Source organism: Tasmannia lanceolata, unplaced genomic scaffold, assembly GCF_043159265.1.
Source record: "Tasmannia lanceolata isolate RefF3 unplaced genomic scaffold, GAP_Taslan_0.1 ptg000015l, whole genome shotgun sequence".
Classification (NCBI taxonomy): Eukaryota; Viridiplantae; Streptophyta; class Magnoliopsida; order Canellales; family Winteraceae; genus Tasmannia; species Tasmannia lanceolata.
This window is the reverse complement of record NW_027518692.1, coordinates 32,837,353-32,861,156: the sequence shown is the minus strand read 5'-3', so window position 1 is coordinate 32,861,156 and position 23,804 is coordinate 32,837,353. Positions and strand designations below refer to the sequence as shown.

Here is a 23,804-nt window from a genome sequence, read left to right as displayed (position 1 = left end):
CTACTGAAGAAAGGGGTTCTCATAGTTATTTAAGGATATCAAAATACTAATAATTGGAAAATATGAATGACACGATGCGTGGTAAAAAGGAAATCCTTTCCTTTTGAATCATAAAGGGTGGGTTCCTGATGCACAAACATCCCATGGACACCGTACATCATCCCTTCAAATTGCCCATTAGCATAGATTTTGTGTATTTTCATTAGTGATAACGGTGTAGGGTAATCTTGTCATTTTTAGTTCTTAGATCCCCTTGTTGATCCATCATAAGTAGGAGTAGTTATGTCTTTTCTATGAGTTCGGGTTGCCTTTAAAAGCCCCTTTCCCTCTCTTTTTGGAATCAGCTTTGAATTTGATTCTTAGATCTTAGATCCAGCATTGGAATTTGGAGGGAGTTTTGCCTTCTTGTTAGAAGTAGATCTTGCTTACTATTTACATGGAAGGAGGAGGTATAATAAGCTGGAATCTCAGCTTATCTCCATTAATCCATCCTCTCATCTCCTTGTTTTAGCAAGAAATTCGTTGGCTCAAACTAGCTAGGCATGTCCATGCCTAATATCATCACATCACTTTCAAGAACATCAAGGATTGAAGCTGAAATCAGTTCAAGTTTCTGTTCGTGTGGCCTATTGATGCGACTGCATGTGTTCTTGTGAACTTTACTACAAAATTTCCCTCCTTTCATCATAGATCTGTAAGCGATTGATTTACTGGTTTGATTTTTCCTTCAACAAACCAATACATATCAGAAATTATGTAAAGACGTGCCAATAACATGTTCACTGCTTGAATGGCTGAGAGCAGTTCAGACGACAATCAGATACGAGTATTCTGGGCAAATTTCACTAAGATCTTGATGGTTTGGGTTGTTCACGACATTTTTTATTTAAGTTCCTTGAGCTCCATTGATTCTTGAATTGATCTATGTTAGATCCAATAAAAATCAACATAAAATTGGTCAAGAATTCATTCTCGGGCCACTCGGCCAGTGAATCTAGTCACATCGAGTGATGTGTGTAAACTACATTTCTCTCTGATATAGTCACCAACCATTTGATCTTTGGATCTTTCAATTCATAGTCTGGAAATAATATGGCCTCCGAATGTTGCTTCAGTGAATTATTACTAGCAGGATCTGTACTTTTGTGATTGCGCTTGCTGTTGGTTCCCTGAGATGCTGTATTTGAAATTAGAACACTCCATTCTAGAATCAATGCTCTAGACAATGGAGAGGTCTTGGTCTGAGTTTCTAATCAGCATGAAAAAACTCACTTTTCAAAAGCTCAAACTAACTGGCTAACACCTTTGCACGGAAACTGAACTCACAGTTTAGAATTGAAGTCGTAGATTCACATTCAGATGTGTTTTCTATCCTGCCCAGAGGTTTTTGGCATTATCAGTTCACTGTGCTTGAGTTAATGAAAACTGATCAGTAAGCAAAGAAAGTTTCCCATTATAATTAGATTTCAGGGTTTTTCATCTGAAATCATCATGGTACAAATTCACAATAACCTCTTGATATCGAGATCTCTCTTACTAAAGTACAAAATTCTGCTCTAATGATCTAAAAATTGTATGAATATTTTAAATTGTTATGAAATCCGTACTTGACACTGGATCATAAACATTTTCGGATGTTTTCATGTGATTTTTCCTACCAAAATTAAGATCCAACTGAAGTTCTGAATTACATGGCACAGTTTTCACTTGAAATCTGGAATGCATGATCAATGCCAGTCTCTTGACATCCTTGCTCTTATCATGACTAGAAAGTTGAATTGCCTATGTTTTTTTTTTTTTATTGAAATCCGAGGTTTTAGCACAACCCAAGTTAATTTTCAACTTAGTTAGCCACTGGGCATTTGTTCGAAGGTCATTTGATCATTGGTTCAGAACCAGTCCTTGAAATCGGATCCTAAAAGGTTGTCTCAGCCTTTCACAACTTGGGGTTCGTCTTTCAAAACTGATCACCTCAAACATTGCTTCTGCACCCTTACTCTGAATCACTTCCAGATGGACATGGGGAGGTCCGAATGGAATCTGAGATTGTAAAAATATTACTCAAGGGGAGCTCCGTTTACTTGGAGTCAACTAGTCAAGTCAACTAGTCAAGTCAACCTGGACGAGTTAACTCGAGGAGTATTAGTTCCATACATGGTTTTAAATTTCGGTCTTTCATCCGAAATTTAAGAAATTTCAATGAAAAATCTCGATTTTCTTCATTATTTAATATTTTCCCAAAATTTCGTCCGAGATCAAATATTATTTTAATAGATTTCGTTGGATTTCGGCCAAAATTTCGGTTTCGAGAGGACAGTACTGCATTTGGCCGAAATTTTGTATGAGATAAGATATTATTTTAATAAATTCCGTCGGATTTGGGCCGAAATTTCGGTTTCGGTGAGGAACGAAACGCATTCGGAAACCGAAATTTGAAACCATGGTTCCATCCTAGAAAGACAAAATTAAAATTATAATCATCACACGACTGAAAGATAAGAAAAATACATATCTGATGCAACCAAAGAAAAAAAAACAAACATAACCGAGCCATTTTAACCCAAAGGCCATCACAACAACTGGCCAAAGCTACTACATTACTGAAACATTAATCATCTGGGTCCTATTCAAAATCCTCCCTGGATCTTCAGAGTGTAATTTCTATTTTTCTTTAATTTGGTAGACCATTCCATTACGATCATTTTCAATGGAAGTTGAGAGGTTTCGAAGAATATTGGGGCTGGAAAGGCATTGGCGAATGGAGTTGGGAAGGATATCAGTGCGTTTGATGGGGAATGTAGATTTGGCGAGGAGATCAGCTGGTTTATTCGCCTCTCTCGTAGTGTAGGTGACGTCGTAAGTTTGAAAATTTTTACTTAGGCGAAGGATCTCAGCAACTAGGACTTTCGCTTCCCTGGGGCAGGTACCCCCATTAAGGATTTTAACAGCAGCTTCTGAGTCTGATGCCACCCAAATACGTCGGAAATTCCCTCTTATTGCTTGCTCAACTCCCACCCTTATTGCCTCCAATTCTAACTGGGTGAGATCACTCAATTGAGTGACGTTGATGGAATAGGCTGAGATGAGTGAGCCCTCATAGTCTCGCAGGAGGCCCCCGATGGATCCCCAGTCACCATGCCTGTTAAAAGTATAAAAGATTAAAAAACGCCTTCTTCAATAGCTTAAGCTTTTTAGAGTAATTGGTAGTTTCACATGGTATTAGAGCAAATGCCTGGTTTCAAACCAACGTGAGCCGGAGTGTTAAAAAGTATAAAAAATTAAATAACTGTCTTCTCAAATAGCTTAAGCTTTTGGAGTAACCGGTAGTTTCACAATTCCAGGATGCATCCGTGTTTAGCTTCACAGTGTCAGGCTTCGGCTTTTTCCAAGTGCAAGTGCGGGCAGGAACACTTGGCGCATGGGCTATTACCAAGTCCAATTGGGAGAACTCTTCATCGTTACTTTTTTATAAAAGACGATACATCCAATAAGCAGCACCCACGGTCGCGACCGCAGAACCAATGGTGGCCGCAACCTCACCGGTGCTCATATCTTGGGCTTCGGATCTCCTTCTACCATTGTTACTACTGCCTGCTCCCATATCGCTCTCTCGGCTTTCGTTAGCACCCATCTCGCCCTATACGTTTCTAATGCTCTCTGGTTTGAATGGTTTAGTAGAACCGAGCTTCTTTAAATAGGAGAAGCTTTTGCTTTAGGCCAATGATGTCGGCACCACCTAGTACAACTTTTTAAATAACTTTTTAGGGAAATTAATAACTTTTGATCAGCTTTTTAAATAATAAAAAACAAGCTGGGTTTGTGCAATTATTAAAACATAGTAGGATATCAGTAGCCATAATTTTAACAAAGAAATATTTATTAAAAGAATACTCTATTTGCTGATATTGGCTCTACCATGTTCTAATAATTGCGCAAACTCAGCTTGTCTTTTCCTTTTTATTTGACTCCAAGAGGTTTTTGGGAACTATAATAACCTTTGACAGCTATTTATATAACAAAAGACAAGATGGATTAGTGAATTTATCAAAACATGCTGGTGCCGATATCTATAGCCTTAGTTTATTTAAAACAATAATAAGCAAGGTAGGCCCCACTTATGTTTTTTAAAATGTAGTTTGATACAACCTGTCCATTTGATGGGCCACATCATAAATAGGTTGTGTACCAAAAATCATTTGCACAGGATGATCCTAGCCCTCTGATTTAAAGAGGAGATTGCATATTATGTAAACTTCTATAGATTGGAGGGTTGCGATCATCCTATGGAAATAATTTCGGGGCACAACCTATTTACATTGTGGCCCATCAATGGACGGCTTGGATCATTCTACGGTGTATATCGTACACTTCATGGGGTTTGTGCCAAATTACATGAGAGCTCTGTTCTTTTCCAGCATTTTCTCTTAAAAGGAAAGCTTGTGGGACCAACCAAACACTGGCAAAAAGAAAGACTCGTAGGCATGTATACTCCATCGAGTATGTAGTATGGACTCAAAACCGACAAATGAGAGCGAAAAGATAACAGGAAAATGCGTGGAAAAAGTAGAGTGGGGCCCACAACACTGAGAAAACGTAAAGAATGCTACAGAACAGAAAGGAAAACGCGTCGGAAAAAGAAAGGAAAGCAACTGCTGCACGATGAAAAGAGGGGAAAGTTGGAGGGACGAAGTCTTTATGGTTTTATTGCCGACACTATCGTGATTTAATAATAATTGCACAAACTAATATTGTCTTTCTTTTCTTTTTTAATTTGCTTAGGAGAGCTTTTTAGGGAAATTAATAACTTTTGATCAGCTTTTTAAATAATAAAAAACCTGCAATTATCAAAACACGGTGGGATATCAGTAGCCATAATTTTAACAAAGAAATATTTATTAAAAGAATACTCTATTTGCTGATATTGGCTCTACCATGTTCTAATAATTGCGCAAACTCAGCTTGTCTTTTCCTTTTTATTTGACTCCAAGAGGTTTTTGGGAACTATAATAACCTTTGACAGCTATTTATATAACAAAAGACAAGATGGATTAGTGAATTTATCAAAACATGCTGGTGCCGATATCTAGAGCCTTAATTTATTTAAAACAATAATAAGCAAGGTAGGCCCCACTTATGTTTTTTAAAATGTAGTTTGATACAACCTGTCCATTTGATGGGCCACATCATAAATAGGTTGTGTACCAAAAATCATTTGCACAGGATGATCCTAGCCCTCTGATTTAAAGAGGAGATTGCATATTATGTAAACTTCTATAGATTGGAGGGTCATCCTATGGAAATAATTTCGGGGCACAGCCTATTTACATTGTGGCCCATCAATGGACGGCTTGGATCATTCTATGGTGTATATCGTACACTTCATGGGGTTTGTGCCAAATTACATGAGAGCTCCGTTCTTTTCCAGCATTTTCTCTCAAAAGGAAAGCTTGTGGGACCAACCAAACACTGGCAAAAAGAAAGACTCGTAGGCATGTATACTCCATCGAGTATGTAGTATGGACTCAAAACCGACAAATGAGAGCGAAAAGATAACAGGAAAATGCGTGGAAAAAGTAGAGTGGGGCCCACAACACTGAGAAAACGTAAAGAATGCTACAGAAAAGAAAGGAAAACGCGTCGGAAAAAGAAAGGAAAGCAACTGCTGCACGATGAAAAGAGGGGAAAGTTGGAGGACACTGAGAAAACGTAAAGAATGCTACAGAACAGAAAGGAAAACGCGTCGGAAAAAGAAAGGAAAGCAACTGCTGCACGATGAAAAGAGGGGAAAGTTGGAGGGACGAAGTCTTTATGGTTTTATTGCCGACACTATCGTGATTTAATAATAATTGCACAAACTAATATTGTCTTTCTTTTCTTTTTTAATTTGCTTAGGAGAGCTTTTTAGGGAAATTAATAACTTTTGATCAGCTTTTTAAATAATAAAAAACCTGCAATTATCAAAACACGGTGGGATATCAGTAGCCATAATTTTAACAAAGAAATATTTATTAAAAGAATACTCTATTTGCTGATATTGGCTCTACCATGTTCTAATAATTGCGCAAACTCAGCTTGTCTTTTCCTTTTTATTTGACTCCAAGAGGTTTTTGGGAACTATAATAACCTTTGACAGCTATTTATATAACAAAAGACAAGATGGATTAGTGAATTTATCAAAACATGCTGGTGCCGATATCTAGAGCCTTAGTTTATTTAAAACAATAATAAGCAAGGTAGGCCCCACTTATGTTTTTTAAAATGTAGTTTGATACAACCTGTCCATTTGATGGGCCACATCATAAATAGGTTGTGTACCAAAAATCATTTGCACAGGATGATCCTAGCCCTCTGATTTAAAGAGGAGATTGCATATTATGTAAACTTCTATAGATTGGAGGGTCATCCTATGGAAATAATTTCGGGGCACAGCCTATTTACATTGTGGCCCATCAATGGACGGCTTGGATCATTCTATGGTGTATATCGTACACTTCATGGGGTTTGTGCCAAATTACATGAGAGCTCCGTTCTTTTCCAGCATTTTCTCTCAAAAGGAAAGCTTGTGGGACCAACCAAACACTGGCAAAAAGAAAGACTCGTAGGCATGTATACTCCATCGAGTATGTAGTATGGACTCAAAACCGACAAATGAGAGCGAAAAGATAACAGGAAAATGCGTGGAAAAAGTAGAGTGGGGCCCACAACACTGAGAAAACGTAAAGAATGCTACAGAAAAGAAAGGAAAACGCGTCGGAAAAAGAAAGGAAAGCAACTGCTGCACGATGAAAAGAGGGGAAAGTTGGAGGACACTGAGAAAACGTAAAGAATGCTACAGAACAGAAAGGAAAACGCGTCGGAAAAAGAAAGGAAAGCAACTGCTGCACGATGAAAAGAGGGGAAAGTTGGAGGGACGAAGTCTTTATGGTTTTATTGCCGACACTATCGTGATTTAATAATAATTGCACAAACTAATATTGTCTTTCTTTTCTTTTTTAATTTGCTTAGGAGAGCTTTTTAGGGAAATTAATAACTTTTGATCAGCTTTTTAAATAATAAAAAACCTGCAAATATCAAAACACGGTAGGATATCAGTAGCCATAATTTTAACAAAGAAATATTTATTAAAAGGATACTCTATTTGCTGATATTGGCTCTACCATGTTCTAATAATTGCGCAAACTCAGCTTGTCTTTTCCTTTTTATTTGACTCCAAGAGGTTTTTGGGAACTATAATAACCTTTGACAGCTATTTATATAACAAAAGACAAGATGGATTAGTGAATTTATCAAAACATGCTGGTGCCGATATCTATAGCCTTAGTTTATTTAAAACAATAATAAGCAAGGTAGGCCCCACTTATGTTTTTTAAAATGTAGTTTGATACAACCTGTCCATTTGATGGGCCAAATCATAAATAGGTTGTGTACAAAAAATCATTTGCACAGGATGATCCTAGCCCTCTGATTTAAAGAGGAGATTGCATATTATGTAAACTTCTATAGATTGGAGGGTTGCGATCATCCTAATGGAAATAATTTCGGGGCACAACCTATTTACATTGTGGCCCATCAATGGACGGCTTGGATCATTCTACGGTGTATATCGTACACTTCATGGGGTTTGTGCCAAATTACATGAGAGCTCCGTTCTTTTCCAGCATTTTCTCTCAAAAGGAAAGCTTGTGGGACCAACCAAACACTGGCAAAAAGAAAGACTCGTAGGCATGTATACTCCATCGAGTATGTAGTATGGACTCAAAACCGACAAATGAGAGCGAAAAGATAACAGGAAAATGCGTGGAAAAAGTAGAGTGGGGCCCACAACACTGAGAAAACGTAAAGAATGCTACAGAACAGAAAGGAAAACGGGTCGGAAAAAGAAAGGAAAGCAACTGCTGCACGATGAAAAGAGAGGAAAGTTGGAGGACACTGAGAAAACGTAAAGAATGCTACAGAACAGAAAGGAAAACGCGTCGGAAAAAGAAAGGAAAGCAACTGCTGCACGATGAAAAGAGGGGAAAGTTGGAGGGACGAAGTCTTTATGGTTTTATTGCCGACACTATCGTGATTTAATAATAATTGCACAAACTAATGTTGTCTTTCTTTTCTTTTTTAATTTGCTTAGGAGAGCTTTTTAGGAAAATTAATAACTTTTGATCAGCTTTTTAAATAATAAAAAACCTGCAATTATCAAAACACAGTAGGATATCAGTAGCCATAATTTTAACAAAGAAATATTTATTAAAAGAATACTCTATTTGCTGATATTGGCTCTACCATGTTCTAATAATTGCGCAAACTCAGCTTGTCTTTTCCTTTTTATTTGACTCCAAGAGATTTTTGGGAGCTATAATAACCTTTGACAGCTATTTATATAACAAAAGACAAGATGGATTAGTGAATTTATCAAAACATGCTGGTGCCGATATCTATAGCCTTAGTTTATTTAAAACAATAATAAGCAAGGTAGGCCCCACTTATGTTTTTTAATCAGCTGCCCGGAAGTATTACTGAAAACGGCGAAAAGGCTGTATAAGGTAATTAAATATGGAAAGACAAAAGATATTGTGTAATTACCAAAAGTTGGTCGTGCCAATATCTATACCCAATTTCAACAAGAGATAATGAGTTTTTAAGGCCTTTTCTGGTCATGCCAATATCCGTACCCAATTTCAACGAGAGATAATGAGTTTTTAAGTCCTTTTACTAGGAAAGCAACTGCAATACGTTTAAACCTTGGTAGATGATTTTTTCCGCATCGGACAGTACGCCTAGGGGTGGCTAACCAGTTTGGTTCTCAGTCCTTGGTTACTTTTTGTTCGATTCTCGGTTCCCGGTTCCATGAACCGTAAGACCGAACCGAACCGTAGTACATAGTAGGCCCGAACCGAACCAGACCGAACATAATCGGTTCGGTCCGGTCCGGTTCTCCGGTTCTAATGGCTAATTACTGATTACTAATTATAATTTATAAAAACTTTTAATTAAAGTTATAATATAAGTTACTTTCTTATTATAAGAATAGTATTAACTATTACTTATTAATATTATAAGTAATTTATATTAATAAGTATATGTATAATAAAAATATAAAAAATATTATATATATATTCAAATAGTTCGGTTCTTCGGTTCTAGACCGAACCAAGAACATTAGACGCGGAACTAAACCGAATAAGCTCGGTTCTTCATCAGTGGAACCGACCCATACCCAAAGTATTTTCTAAACAGTTCGGTTCGGGTTTTTTATTCGGGTCTGGTTCGGTTCTGGCCACCCCTAAGTACATCCACCTTTTAACATGAATTAATGTAATTTTACGTGAAAAGGGGCTAAAAGTTTGCCCACAATTCACCTTAAAAGAGGGTGTATTATCCTTTGGGTTGGCCTACACGTGGCACATGTGGCCCCACTTTTGGATTTGGCCATTGCATTTGGACTTTTCTATCGAGGAGGTTTGAAACCGGGCATTTGCTCTGATACCATGTGAAGCTAGTTCACCTCAGAAAACAGTAGAAATAGCCCACCAAAATTCAAGCTCAGATTCTAGGCGGGAAATAAAACTAAACCCAAACCCCCTCCAAAATCCGACTCAAATCGAAAAGGAAAAAGCTTGGAATTCTCTGTTTGATAATCAGCAGTCACGAGCCCAACTGGTTCTTGATTATAGCAAGTCCTTCCACGATGAAGGTGGAGATATCTGCATTGATGTAGAGGACTCTGACACAGAAGAATCAGAAGAGAAATGGAAAAACTGCCTTGTGGGTTACTTCCTTGGAAGAAGACCATATTTTTTTGGCTCTCAAAGATCACCTTGCCCGAAAATGGAAGCTAAGGGGAGATCTTCTACTCTATGCTTTGAATGATGGGTTTTTCCTATTCAGATTCACCAACCAGGAAGATTGTGCCCAAGTTTTGGAAGCCAACAGCCACCATTATGGAGGAAGACCGCTTATATTGAGGAAATGGTCAATGGATCTCCCTCTTGAAAAGACAAAGCTCAAAACCATTCCCATATGGATAAAACTTCCAGGTCCGCATCTCAAGTTTTGGACCAACAAGGCTCTCAGCAAAATCGCCAGTGGAGTGGGCAAACCTCTCTACTTAGATACCCAAACGCAAGGCTGAGCTATGCTAGGATTTGTGTCGAAGTGGAAGCAGGTGCAAAATTGCCGGAATCCATCCAGATCAGGACATCTTCAGGAATCTCCCATCTGATCATTGAGTATGATTGGAAACCACAATCGTGCCCTGTTTGCGTAAAGTTTGCTCATTCCTCCAGGGAGCTGCCCCCACCTCTCGAAGCTGATGATGGCCCTGAAGAGGTAAATGAAAATCAAAAGATTGACAATGTGGAATTAAATATTGAAGAAAAACAGTTTTCTGATCATTCCTTGTCTCAGAAGAAAGTGATCCTTGTCATAGTAAAGAGGACATGGAAGAAAGTGATCCTTGTCATAGTAAAGAGGAGGCAATTAGGACTGAAACAGAGTACTCCTCCAAAGAAGAGTCGGAAAAGGAAGCTGATGAGCCCCCATCAGAAGAAAAAAGAAATCCTCCATCAAAGGAAAACTAAATCTCCAAAGGTTCAGAAGCTGAGGAAGAGCCAGAGACGAAGGTATTTTAGCCAGAAGATGAAAGACAAGACGCCTTGGATCATTAGTGACTTAATCATGAGGACGGGCTCTAGAGTTCACGTGTTTTCTCTATTCTCTTGCTTGTTTTGATATCAAGGGTATCATGATCTTTGTTGTTATGCCCCCTTCCTCAGTCATTGTTCAAAGTAGGGGTCTGCCTAACCCCAGCTTACTGATCCAAAAAAAAAAAAAAAAACGTCCATGAGAGTCCATATTTCCTAGGAGAGTCCAATAAATCTGTTCCTTAAGCAATAAATCTGTTCCTTAAGTTTAGGAGTCTTTTAGTTTTGGTTATAGTTGGAGTCTTTGTTGGAGATTCGGATAGAGCTTGTGTTTATGGATTCTTGACATGTCATACTGTTTTGCCTTACTATTTTATTATGTTTAGCCTTATCATCTTGCCAGTTGCCACATCACATGGAAGATGATCTTTGTATTTAATCTCATATATCATGAATAGAAGGCATGAAGAATTACTTGACTTCTTTTGAAGTTAATTGGAGGCTACGGTTCCCCTTTAAGTGAACCGAACTTTTGATTTCTTTGTCTCTTCAACACCTAAGAATAGGTGGCAAGAGGAAGAAATTCACCATAGCCACTGGTGCAATAGTCCCATCAACATAACAGTAGCCATTTTGTTTTATTTTTTTTTCAGTGAAGTTAGCCTCAACACCTAAGAAATTGTGCAATTAATCCAGGTTTTTTGTTGTAAAAAATAATTCCAACTAGATGAGAAGAGAGAAAATAGGTCTTGTTATGAGTAGTAGGAGGGCAACTTGGGTCCGGTCGGGTTGAGCTTTTGCTAAAAAATGAACATGAACCAACCCGAACCTAACCCGATTTTAAGGTAAAAGTTCAACCCGAATTCCAAAAAATCGATCTGTGTTGCACCCCTAATGAGTATGTCCTAAGCATGTCGGGTCGGGTTGATCTTTTGCTAAAAAAATAAACAGGAACCAACCCGAACCTGGCCCGATTTTAAGGTAAAAGCTCAACCCGAATTCCAAAAAATCGATCCGTGTTGCACCCCTAATGAGAATGTCATACAAATAAATGAGTATGATAGTTGTATGACCATGCTGATGATGAATAATTGGAGAATAATCAGACCTAATAAATACAGCCAAGTTCATTTAAGGTGCCACTGATGTAGGACGGTTCCTAGCACATTCTAGACTATTCTTGATTTCTAGCATTTTCTATTTTGTTTACCTTAGTTTCTAGCACATTCTAGGATATTCTAGGATATTCTTGCACTTTCTATTTTAAGAATTCTAACTTGGGTAGGAAGCAATAGTGTAGTCCCTATAAATATGGGATAAGAGAGTTGTATTAGAGATCTTATGGAATAAAATTATTTCTATTGCTCATTTTCTTTGTGGATTCGAAGAGTTTTATTGAAGAAGATGGTGTTCTTCTTCTACCGGGTGGAAGATGGTGATCTTAGCCTTTTCCGGATGCTTCCGCCTGCGTCATCCACTCATTGAAACCATGCTTATAGAGTCTGTCTCAAGCCTTAAAGAGATTTCTGAAGACTGAGCCATGAATGCTTCTTGAAGAACACCATGGAGAAGGCTTTATTCACATTTAATTGATGAGTTCACATTGATTTAACCACAGGACTATACATTTAGCCATAATCAATGCCAACTAGTTGCTTGTAACCCTTTGAAACAAGCCACACTTCGTAGTGATCACTACTTTCATCTTCTTTCCTTTCAATTTTATAAACACATTTATTACTGATCATGTTCATAACAAGCGGCAGGCAGGTAGTAAGGTCCATGTAGCATTCGTAAGGAGAGCATTAAAATCGTCACTTAGTAAACTCCACTTATGTCCTGCTTGTTTTGAATTTTGAGAACAGATTGTGAGTCCAAGACTGATTATTGGACTCAAAATTACGTTTACGTCTTGTTTATTTTTTCTTTTTTATTTTGATACTACTCGATCATGAGTCCAAAACTGGTCATTGGACTCAAAATTATGTTCACGCCTTTTTTTCTTTTTCTTTTTTTTGGGGGATTTTGGGAACCGGTCGTGAGTCCAAAACTGGTTATCGGTTCTCAAAATCCAAAACCAACGGAGACTTAATTTTATGTCCAATAATCAGATTTGAATTCACAATTGGTTCTCAAAATTCAAAACAAACAGGGCCTCTGGATCCTTTCTTTGCTTGAGAGAAACAGGACAGTTCAACAGGAGTTGAACTGCATTCAACTACGAGGGCAGTGGACTGTCACCAGGTGAGGAAGTGATGGAAGAGAATTTGTATGAGCTGTTTCTGAGAGCAAATCTATAGGAGCACCAATGGAGTTTCACCAAGTGAGGAAGCCATAGGGATGTAAAGAAAGAAAGCTGAAATGGTCCATCTAAAAGGTAGTTGGGCAGCAGACAAATGAGCAACAAGCAGCTGAGAAGATGGGCTATAGGAAAACTGTTGAAATGCTGCAGAGTAGACCCAATTCCAGGACCCAGAAATGAACCAAAATTTGATACAGAGCTTGCAGTAGCAAATGGATTTGATGGTATCTGAACATGTGTTGAAAAATCTGGCCGTTGTGCAAGAAGAAACAAAATAGTAAATAAACAAACCATAAGATGCACACACTGAGATTTTCACGTAGTTCGACCAAGATGCCTACGTCTACAAATAAGAACACGATCTTCCACTATGAGAAAACATAATACAAGGATTACAATCGATGCATCCGAAACCAACAAACCATAACTCGTTCCCTTGTCCACTCATCTAAGACAGTACACAAGAGCAACCCAAGAGAAAAGAAAACAAAGACTCTAAATCTCTCAACCCTAACGCAACCCATCTAAACTGAAATCGGGTCGGGCTGGGTTGGGCTGGGGTTCACCTAGGCCAAACAGAAAATTACAAGAAAAAACAACAGCCCAAAGAAAATCAAGATTAAAATTAGAGATGAGTGGTCGGGTTGCCTAGGCCTCAACTCTAACCCAACTCGAAATTAAATTGGGTTGGCTTTTCCCAACCCAACCCAACCCAACTCGATGAAATGCCAACCCAGCCCAAGCCGAAATCGGGGTTCGGGTTGAGGCTGGCACAACTCGATAAATGAAAACAAAAGAAAACACCCCACTAAGGATACAAAACACAAAATTAAGTGTACTATGCTTGTAATAACTAGCACATGGTTTTATTTGCCTTCTGTCCACCTGTGTTTTAATCCTCTGTCGTAAACAAAACTTCCAATTGAAAGGGATTTCACAAGAAACAATCCACTCAACATTTCCCAATTTCCCTTCCCTATTACTCCCTCCTGTTTTGACAAGAACACATATCATTTTCCCACACTCTCACCCCCAAAGCCTACATTCCTATATCTCTGTCAATAAGTCTCATTTCTTAAATTCATTGAATGAGACCATGTCACCCCTTTTATAATAAAGTCTTTTGAGAGTTCATCTAAACCTGGGTTTTGTCCAAAGCAAAGGAACAAAGAACTGGAGAGGGTTAAGATAGAGAGGAATACCCAGTTTGTGCTTTCTCCATCTCATATGACAGATGGGTTTTCTTGGGTTCTTGATTTGATTGTGAATTGAGGAGTACTTAGTTTGTGATTTCTCCATCTTATCTCAGAGATGGTTTTTGTTGGGTTCTTGATTTGATTTGATTTCTCAGAGATTTCTCCTTTGGTTTTTGTCCAAAGCAAATGAACAAAGAACTGGAGAGGGTTTAGATAGAGAGGAATACCCAGTTTGTGCTTTCTCCATCTCATATGACAGATGGGTTTTCTTGGGTTCTTGATTTGATTGTGAATTGAGGAGTACTTAGTTTGTGATTTCTCCATCTTATCTCAGAGATGGTTTTTGTTGGGTTCTTGATTTGATTGTGAATTGAGGGAGAAATCCGTGAAAGATGCGGCGAAGGGCGGGCGAATCCCAACGCCAGTTGCAGAGGAGGCGTTCTTTTTTTATATTGGGGCTTATTCTTGGTTTGTCTTTGGTCTTTGGTCTTTGGTTTGGTTCTGTTTGTATTACAACATAGGCATCAAGACCAGTTTGAACGGCCCATACAGGTAAGAAGAAAAGAAAATCGTCATTGCAATTTCGATTACTTTAATTCTTTGATTTGATTCGATGTCCGCACATATTTTCTTTCTTTATGGTTTTCTGATGAGACCCAACAGTAGCTGGATTAGTAGCATTTGAGAATCTAATCAAATGACTTGATTTCAGTAGATAAGTGCATGTTTTAAATCTCTATATGAAAAGCCCAATTTCGATTTTGTCTCCTTTTTGGATGCAAATTATTATGTCTTTATAGAATTTGGAAGATTTGATTTGATAAATGCACACCCACATTAGTATTTCTGGCTAGGGGTGTTCATTATTCGGTTATAACCAGATAACCGAACCGAATTGGTTTGGTCGGTTCGGTTTTTTTCCTTTTCGGTTATTTATTTTTTTGGAAATTCGATTATTCGGGTTCGGTTTCGGTTATCTAAAAAAAACCGGTTAACCAAATAACCGAAATTATGATAAAAACCATTATTTTTAGAAAAAAAAGTGCTATATGGGCACTCCGTAGGATGATCAAAACCGTCCATTTGATTGATCACAACTTAATTAGGTTGTGCTTTCGATAGGATGATCCTAGCCCTCCGATCCAAACCTAGATTTTGCTTTTTTCCCTCTTTTTCTCCCACTATTAACCGAATTTTTAATCAGTTCGGTTTTTAGAAATTTTGGTTCGGTTTCGGCTATCGAAATTTGATAACCGAAATTATTTCGGACACCCCTATTTCTGGCTAGTTCTTGATCAAATCACTCAGTAGTTTGAATAGGAGAAGCTAAAATATATGACGAAATGGTCTGATATGAGTTGATTGGGTGTTTTGAATTTTTCATTGTAAAAGGCTTTTCGCGGCTGATCTGTCGCAATTCAGACCAGCCACCTTGTGAATGAACAAAAGCTGTTGTCTCCATTCATGAGGTGGCTGTTGTCTCCATTCATGAGGTGGCTGGTCTGAATTGCGACAGACCAGCTGCGAAAAGCCTTTTGCGATGGAGCTTAACAAATCCCTTCATATAATCCTTATTTTAAGGGATATGATGGGTTTTAGACTTCATTGTATTGGTAGGTTAGTTGGTTTTGTATATAATTGATGGCTATCAGAAGCTCTAAGGGATGGGTTTGCTCCCCATTGATGCGAGTTCGAATCCCCCGGCTTATCCGATGCGCGTGGTTTACGGGTGATATTGGGCGCATCCTTAGGTAATAGTCCCACCCTAAAATTGGAGTGGGGAGACCCTATGTCATAAAAAAACAAAAATCAGAAGCTCCAAGGGACTTTCTTTTATAGCATCTTTTTGTCAATATGGGATTGTTGTTTTCAGCACCATGTTTTTCAATCTATGCTTTGTTTTTTTTTCCCTGAATGGCAGCAACCTATGCTTTGTTTTCCCTCTCCAAACCATGGCTACTACTAGTGTTCATTCAAAAGAAATTTCTCGAGGATTCTAAACCTTTTCTAGCCTCCTCTCTGGGCATATGACTTATACTATTATATCTCTTCCTGGTCCATTAACTATGTCAGTTGCTTCCTCCAAGAACTGATTCAATTGCTAAGAGGGCATTCGTATTATCAATTCCTTGCTTTATTAATTCTTTCGAAAATGTCAGTCTATCAGAAGCTTCCTTTTTCTTCATGTTTAGGGCTTTAAAATTTCTAAAAAGCTTGTTTCCTACAGAATCTGAAACCTCGTTGCTGGATTTTTATGATCTGATATAGGATTGAGAATTATTTTGGGGACTTTGTTCTCTTCTTGTTTATGGTATTTTGAACCAACCCTGTGCGAAATAACATTCTTTCGCAGCTTGATTCTAAAGTGTTGTAAGGAAACCACTTGGATCCTGAACACGCTAGCAAATAAGAATTTGACATTTAAAGAAGGATACGAAACTAAAACCTTAAAATACTATCTTGAATGAATAATATGGGGTGAGGTTGTTGGTGAGTTGTAGAACTTGTCATTGAGCTTGAAGAAGCTTTCTTGCATAGTTCTTGTACCATTCATATGAATAGAGCCTTTGCACCCCTTTTATAGAGTTTGGGGCTTGGGGTATTTATGGCTAGTTTGAGAAGTTTTGGAAGTCTTTTAAAAAAAAGTTTTGGAACTCTTTTAAAAAAAAGTTTTGGAACTCTTTTAAAAAAAAAGTTCGAATGGTATTTGTACCACTCCAAGCCAAACCTCCGAAGGACCCTACTCCACACATATCAAGCAAACTTACTGTGCATAAGAAGATGGTCCACCGATTTCCCGCCTCAATACATAATGCATAATGATCCACTATCAACATTTTTTTGCTTCATAAATGGTCAACCGTAATAATTTCGTCGAGAACCGCCGTCCAACCGAAAGTTCAAACTCTTGGAGGAGCTGGGAAGGTCTAAACTTTGACCGCCTGCAAAGATCTCATACAAGGATTGAACTGGTGGTAAAAGGACTTGACGTTGAATTCCTCTGAAGTGCACCAAATCCAAACCCTCTTGTCCATCCCAAACCTACTAATGTGCTGCGAATAAAGAATCTCCAACAACCGAGCTATCTTTGGTGGTCCAAGCATGGCAATTCAATGCATGGAAAGGAGACCATTGGTGGTCCAAGCATGGGAGCTTCTAGAGGAGGGAATGCTCAAGATGAACTTCGACGGTTCTAGTATGGGTAATCCCGGTCCTGCAGGTATTTGAGGTGTTTTAGGGGGCTCAAATGGAAATGTTATTTGGGCATTCTCGGGGCCAATTGGGACTTCGAATGCAAATGAAGAAGAGCTAAGAGCTGCTCATCAAGGACTAAAGTATCTGGACAGAGGCTCATTGAATAGTACAATAATAGAAGGTGATTCTATGAATATCATTTGATGGCTGAGAGGGACGATTGTACCACCATGGTGGTTGTCTAGCTTCTTTGATGAGATTTAGGATAGAATAGATGGATCCTCAATTGTATTCAACCACGTCAGAAGGCCTGCTAACAGTGAAGCCGACAGGTTGGCTTGGGAAGGAGCGGGGAGGCAAGCAATAAAATTGTTTGATTTCCTCCCTTTCTAATCCATAGCTCCATAGCTTCTTGCTTTTCTATGTCTTTCTTGTAATTTTTCTATGCCTTTTGTTGTATTCTTCTTGGACCATCTCGGTCTCGTTATTTGAATGAAATTGCTACCATTCAAACAAAAAAAAAAAAAAACCATATCCTCTCTAACTCCCAATCGAAGAAATTCTTGCGGAAGTTGAAGTTCCAGCCAATATCATCTTCCCCATGCAACATATAATCCGAAACCCATGCGTCCCTGTTTAAAGTGATCAATGAAATATGCGGGAACAAATCTTTAAGCAGGGACTCTCCACACCACAAGTAGGTCCAGAATGTAACCATTTCCCTTGAATACACCCTGAATTGATTCCCATTATTCAATTTAAACCTCCGGTTCAAAATATCTCTCCACACCGTCACACCCCTACACTTAAACTTATCCATATTGAAGAGCCATTGTTTACCCAACTAGATGTGGGCCATATCCTTGGGGAAAATGTCACAACAAATGTCTTCCTTGAAAGATGACCGATCGCAAACTGAACAAGTTATCAGGAACTTACCGTTCTCTTTTCACTGTTAGAATACCACGCAAATTTGTAGGGATGTAAATGATTCTCAGTCTACCTATGGAGTTTTTTAACTAACTCCAAAGATGGCATTCTTTGCAGTTTCATTGTCAGCAGCACAAGTGAATACACCTTTTAGACCATTGAGAAGCTGTACAGATGATGTTTTGCCTCCAATTTTCATCTTCACCATTTTGAACAATCATCACACACACACACACACACACACACACACACACACACACACACACACACACACAGCCCTGATCTATTTGCTCATTTTCCTCCCCATCTTCTCAGATATCTTATTTTTCTGCACCATCAAGTATGTTTGCATGCCCATTCTGCTAGTTAAAAATTTTAATCATTATAAAAAAGTCCATGTTTGCACGCCTTTGTAGACACTCGTATCCCTTGTGTATCTGTTCCTCTACACTTGAAGCATTTAAGAGCACTGCCTTATGTGGATGTTGATTGGTTCCTTCTGTCGATCTATTTTGCTTAGAGGTAATGGCCACTTGATTTTTCACCAAATGTGTTGGCGAGCTTCCTCCAAGGTCCCTAGTCGAATAGCAGTTATTTTAAATCTTCAGCTTAAGTCCAGCCTATACCATGCTGTCAGCATCTCATTGGACTTTACGCATAGAGAACTTCTTTTGTGTAAAAGATTAAGGCTATTGCCACTACAACTAAATGGTAGGGTAGAGACTTTCATCACACCATACATATTTTTCCCAGCCTTAACCACTGGCTTCCATTTTCTGCAACAAATAACATTCTCTATGTTGTGCTCCTGATGGTCAATTCCTTGGAATAATCATTGCCAAACTTTCTTCCAATACCAAGGCTAAACTCCAAGCAGTAACTTCTTTTATTCCCCCAAAAAAATTCTTGGAGCACATGAAATTAATCTGTGTCCTTTCTTAATTTCTGTATATGAGCTACTATTTCCAGCTACTAGTTCTGGCATCATTCGATCCATCTGTTTATAACAATGAGATGGGTATAAAAATACCAATTATGTCTCCCCCCCCCCTAATATAACACACACACACATGCATACTTACGTACATATATATATATATATACACACACATATGAGAAAACGGTTCCTACACATATGTGTAGAGAATTCTCTACACACTAGCTTAAAATACAGTGGGGGCCCACATTGTTTGGGTGATCCAAGCCATCCATTTTAAAGGCCCTCACATAGATAGGGTGTCTACAAAAAATCAGATCCATAGGATCATCCCAACCTTACGATTTGTGGAGGTAAAATGGATGTCTTTAAACCTTCACAAATTAGTCCACTTTTTGCCTCCACAGTTTGAATGGTTATGTGAGGGCCTTAAAAATGAATGGTTTGGATCACCCAAATAATGTGGCCCCCACTGTATTTTAAGCTAGTGTGTAGATAACTTATCTACACATATGTGTAGGAACCGTTTTCTCTCTCTCTCTCTCTCTCTCTCTCTCTCTCTCTCTCTCTCTCTCTATATATATATATATATATATATATATATATATATAGAGAGAGAGAGAGAGAGAGAGAAAAGTGTAGCTACACATACGTGTAGCTAACTTAGCTACACCGATGGCTTAAAATACAGTGGGCCCCACATTGTTTGGCTGATGCAAACCAGTCATTTGATGGGCCCTCACATAGATAGGGTGTGACCAAAAAATCAGCTCCAGAGGATCATCCCAACCCTACAATTTGTGGAGGCAAAAATGTACGTGTAAAAACCTTCACAAATTGGTCCATTTTTGCCTCCACAGTTTGAAGGGTTGGGATGATTCAATAGAGCTGATTTTTTTAGCACACCCTATCAATGTGAGGGCCTATCAAATGAATGGTTCGGATCACCCAAACAATGTGGGCCCACTGTAGTTTAAGCCGTCGGTGTAGCTAAGTTAGCTACACTTATGTGTAGCTTCACTTAACTCATATATATATATATATATATATGCTAGGATCTTTCACAGAAAGGCATTTTGTGGCTGGGCTGCTCTCTCATGCAACGACCAGCTGTGAAGTGCCTTTATGCGAAAGTCCCTAGCAAATCCCAAACATACACATTCTCTGTGTTTTTTTAGGTCAAATAAACATTTTTCTGATTCCTTTCAATCTCAAATTAGAACCTCCAACAATCACGGATCGGGCTTAGAGTTGTGGGGACCACATTTTAAATTGCTCACGATTTAATGATTTTGGCCTGGGGGATTGTGTCACTATTTGTATATGTTTGGGCTTGGTGTAGCTGCAATCATCATGGGTGGGCCATCTTGTCCTCGTAGATGTAACCTGGTTATCACTTCATTAATAACATTGTTACCTTAAAAAAACAAATCTTTTTATAGGTCAAATAAAGGAGGTCTTACCATGTTAACATGTGATCCATCTTTGTGAATCCTTTTAACAATTATTTTTTGTTTTACTCTGAGGAACTGTGTTTCTTCTTTAATAGGAGATGGATGTAAGTCATGCAATGATTAAGGAGATCCCACATGGGGGTTTTAATTTCACTGAAAAGATGTTCAGTGCTACCTCTTTCGCCAGGCAGTTGAATGATCAAATGACACTAGCGAGGGCATATGTCATTATTGTAAAAGAGCATGGTGACCTTCAACTAGCTTGGGAGCTCAGTTCGCATATTCGACATTGCCAGCTTTTGCTATCAAAATCAGCTATCAGAGGGACACCTATTACAGTAACAGAAGCACGGCCTATAGTTAGAGGATTAGCATCTCTAATATATAAGGCCCAAGACTCTCATTATGATATTGCCACCACAATAATGACTCTGAGGAGCCATCTTAATGCCCTTGGAAGAGCATGCAAGTGCAGAGACTGTACAAAGCACCACATTTGAGGAATTAGCCGACGAAGCACTACCCAAGAATCTCTACTGTTTGAACATCAAACTTACACATGATTGGCTTCGAAATCCTGTACTACAGGAACTTGTAGATGAGAGAGATTCCCTTCCGCTTTTGGACAACAATCTCTATCACTTGTGTATTTTCTCAGATAACGTTCTGGCTACTAATGTTGTTGTGAACTCTACTGTCTCCAATGCTGACCACCCCAAACAGCTCGTTTTTTCACATAGTCACAGATCAGATGAATTACAGAGCAATGCAGGCCTGGTTTCTCATAAATGATTTCGAAGGGTCGACCATAGAAGTGGAGAACATGGAAGAATGCCCTTGGTTAAATGCATCTTACTCCCTAGTGATGAAGGAAAGTGAACCAAAATTTAGGAACCCAAAATATCTGCTTAACCACTTGAGGTTCTACATCCCAGAAATACACCCGTTGCTCGAGAAGGTTGTATTTTTAGATGATGATGTTGTTGTGCGGAAGGACCTCACACCTCTTTTTTCCTTGGATTTGCATGGGAATGTGAATGGAGCTGTGGAGACATGTCTCGAGCCATTTCATCGTTATTATAGGTATCTCAATTTCTCAAACCCAATTATTGGCTCGAAATTCGATCCCCAAGCCTGTGTATGGGCATTTGGTATGAATGTTTTTGACCTAATGGCATGGGAGAAGGCAAATGTGACGGCCCGATATCACTACTGGCAGAAGCTTAATGTGGACCATTTGCTTTGGAAGCGTGGGACCCTTCCCCCAGCCCTTCTCGCATTTGATGGACTGACCGAGCCACTTGACCGGACATGGCATGTGTTAGGATTGGGCTATGACTCCAAAATTGACGAACGATTGATTGAGAGTGCAGCTGTCTTGCACTATAATGGGAATATGAATCCATGGCTAAAGTTTGCAATTGATAGGTATAAGCCTCTGTGGGAACATTATGTTAACCATACATTCCCTTATCTTCAAGACTGCATCTTCCATTGAACTCCTTGATTTTGGTTTTGGATTGTCTTGGGTTCAATCTTCACCATCCAAACATTCTACTTTTGGTTCTTGAGGTCCGATCTCCAACGTTCAAAACATTCGGTCCGTGTTTCACATTCTTTCAAAGCTTCAGATTGCTTAGGAACATTTTTTTCTTTCTTGCAACTTTTCAGAAGAGATTAGTTCTCATACATCTGAATGCATGAATATATTAGTCTGTGAATTTTGGGGGATTCATTTTTGGCTGATAGGGTTTCCTTACTCCATTGATTTGTAGGATTCTTTGGTTGGCATTATTTTTTGTAATAATGTGCGTTTGTTGGATACTTGTATTGGGACCTGAATTTTTTTTGTAGAACAAACAGAAGATATAGTGATATGTGTAAAAATTTTTATACAAGGCCCTGTTTTTTCTATGGGGTGTTCTCTCAAAATATTGGGAGTTCCTTGTAATCTTTGTGTCTTTTGATCAATTATTGTTAGAATGAAGATTACTTCTTCTTCTTTTCTTTTTATTGGCATGATATAAGGGTTTAGTCTTCTCTACAAGGTTAAAATGTGTATTCACAGGCGAGACCTTTTACATATGGGACTACTGCTTTCATACCTGGAGAAAGTAGAGCCATTGAAACTCTTTTAAGTTTCTTTAAGAGAAGGGGAGTCCCAGTGACTAATACTATATATTCATCTATTGGATGCTTGCACCAAGAGAAAATCCCTAACAGAAGGTAACATTATCCACAAGCATTTTCTTAGAAATGGAAAATTTAGTGAGAGAATTAAACTGGTTCTCATGTATGTTACTTTGTTTGCCAAAATATAAATTATAGACATTCTACCTTCTAAGATATACACTTTTCAAGAATATGTTGAAAATGGTTTCATACTAAAGGGATTGCATTCTCATTCTCATCAAATTAATAAGGTGCAGCCCACCATCTCCACCCAAATCCATAAATAAGATGTGGCCCACCATTTTACACCATGTTTTGATGGGGTGGGGGTCCATCCAACTCCACTCAAGCCCATGTATCAATGGGTTTGGATAGTAAGAATCCAAAACCCATGGGCATGTTTGGTTCATGGGAATCGAGAATTAGAATCGGTATTTGAATCTTCCCCGTACGAATTGGGTGTTTGGATGATATTTTTGGGAGTAAAGGGAATGCTAGGGTGGGAAAAAGGAGGGGTTTTCGGGGAACTTGTGACCTCCCAAAGAGGTGGTATCTCGATTCCGGTTGTTGCATGAGAGAGCAACCACAACATGAATAAGACAAAATCTGTTGAAAAGTGAGCCTGTGTGGCTGCTCTCTCATGCAACAGCCGGCCCGTGAAATGCCTTCTGCGATGGTCCATAGCAAACCCCTTAAAAACTGTCTATGTAGAAATTATAAAAAAGTACAACAATGACAGATATCCCTTCTATTAAGAAATTAAAAAATATGTAGTCAGTTTAGAAATTCATATTTCAGTATACGAGTTCTTTTACAAGGTATAGAATTGCAGAGATTTTTTTTAATGATGTAAAATTAGAGATTTATCCCATTATAGGAAATCCCTTTGATGAACTCACATGCTTACCCAGACGTGAGAATTGGAATTAAGATTCCGTTTACAAGAGGGATTGGAATAGGAATGGAATGTGATGTGGATTA

The 23,804-nt window shown here is 38.5% G+C and overlaps 1 long non-coding RNA gene and 1 pseudogene across 3 annotated transcripts; one reads left to right on the top strand and one right to left on the bottom strand.

Annotated features, from left to right (window-relative positions):
* Window positions 1-2,449: 2,449 nt before the first annotated feature.
* On the bottom strand, window positions 2,450-3,745 carry LOC143846644 (uncharacterized). Of its 2 annotated transcripts, none has more exons than XR_013234805.1 (2): window positions 3,233-3,745; window positions 2,450-3,139 (listed from the first exon to the last, which is right to left on the bottom strand). It is a non-coding gene; the product is annotated as an uncharacterized LOC143846644 (long non-coding RNA). The 2 variants fall into 2 exon arrangements; XR_013234806.1 differs by having other exon boundaries at window positions 3,322-3,745.
* A 9,888-nt stretch (window positions 3,746-13,633) lies between these two features.
* Window positions 13,634-22,473, top strand: LOC143846640 (hexosyltransferase GAUT11-like; annotated as a pseudogene). The gene is made up of 2 exons (XR_013234804.1): window positions 13,634-14,687; window positions 20,747-22,473. The product of XR_013234804.1 is annotated as a hexosyltransferase GAUT11-like (transcript).
* The last annotated feature ends 1,331 nt before the right edge of the window (window positions 22,474-23,804 follow it).